General features: G+C 44.2%; 1 long non-coding RNA gene across 1 annotated transcript; it reads right to left on the reverse strand.

Annotated features, from left to right (window-relative positions):
- Positions 1–247: 247 nt before the first annotated feature.
- On the reverse strand, positions 248–715 carry LOC109288993. The gene is made up of 2 exons (XR_002095276.1): positions 620–715; positions 248–498 (listed from the first exon to the last, which is right to left on the reverse strand). It is a non-coding gene; the product is annotated as an uncharacterized LOC109288993 (long non-coding RNA).
- Between the last annotated feature and the right edge of the window lie 727 nt (positions 716–1,442).

Genomic DNA, 1,442 nt, shown 5'->3' on the forward strand with positions numbered 1-1,442 from the left:
TGATCTAGCCCCCTCCCCGTCTCCACAGACTGACCTGCTGGGTTGAGCTGCAAGCAGCAGGCACTCAGCTCCCCATCCCAGCTCTCAGATAGGCACCAAGAGGCTCAGAGATTTACCTGTGGATCAAGATCTACTGGTTGGTAACCACTGTTCTAGTACATGTGGATAATTATAGTATTGTACTTGAGAAACAGCATATGGTTATGTAGACCACCACAATGAAAAAGCATACACCAGGACACTGTTAAGGTTGTGAACGTAGCATTTATCATTATCATTTCCTGGAGGTGTTCCTGCAAAAAGAGAGTTCAGGCTGAGATAGCACTTCTTTTTCAAAATCCTGTTTTCAGTGGCTTATTTCTTTCCATCCCTTTCCTCCTTTCCCTCAAAGAGGAGTTTTGGCTTATTCTCCCTTCCCTGGTACCTTGGTGAATGCCTTTGTAAGGCTGTCAGGATTCAAAGAAGGTTGTCAAATTTCAATTTTGCTTCCTTGCTCCCCTTTCCAGCAAAAGGAGGAAAAAAAAAGCATGGTGAGCCAAGTCTTGCCAGCATCTCTGCAACAAAGATTAGAAGTTAGGTGACTGTGATTAAGGCACTCCTTTTCTTCCTGTGCACCCACCTTTGCAGCTCACTGCAGGTCTGTTGTAGTAGTATGGTGGGAATGCTTTTCCTCTGTCTTTGCTGGAGTTCCTGAGGGCTTTGATGGGGAGGTGTGGCCTTGGCCCCCCCTTAAATTGCCCACAGATGTCTGTGGTACTGCAGGTGCTGCTTCTCTGACTTCACAGATTGTAGTGCTGCTGGTGTTTTAATTCAGCAATCAGCCTGATTTTTGTTGCTTCTTCCAAGCTTTTGCTGTGAGGATTCACTTAAATTTGCAGGTGGATTTTTCTCTTCTCTCTTTGGCCATACTAGGAATTTCTTTCTGGGAGTAGGAAGAGAATGAGGGTTGTGTGGAGCCAAACATGCACTAGTATTTAAGAAATTAGGTAGTAGGCCTCATTCATATCTCTTGCTTATTTACTTTCATGATCACATAATACTAGGTAACTATGTTAATAAGACACTTTCTTCTTTAGTCTGCTCCTGTTTCTGTAACCCTATTTATAGTTATTTTTTACTGCACATACATGTGCAGTGTTCCTTAATTGAGTAATGAAAGACCTTCTTGCAGTGCCTGTGCAGGTGTTGTTAAGGTTACTGTGGGGACCTTGAGTGCATGTTCCATGAGGGCTTTTGTGCTGGTTAGAGCTCAGTACTGCTCCAATATGGATGTTTTCTATTCTCCCAGACCGTGTTGTCAGGATCTAGTGCTGTATACACTGCCATTCTCTCAGAGGCTCTGCTGGACTGAAGATGCCTTGTACCTTCATAAGTGTACTAGCTGTGAATGCTTCCAGAAGCAGGAGGGCTGCTCCTCCTAATATCTACCTGTGCAAGTCCTC

The sequence above is a fragment of the Gavialis gangeticus genome, unplaced genomic scaffold (assembly GCF_001723915.1).
Source record: "Gavialis gangeticus isolate Ggan-Ray unplaced genomic scaffold, GavGan_comp1, whole genome shotgun sequence".
NCBI classification, from domain to species: domain Eukaryota; kingdom Metazoa; phylum Chordata; order Crocodylia; family Gavialidae; genus Gavialis; species Gavialis gangeticus.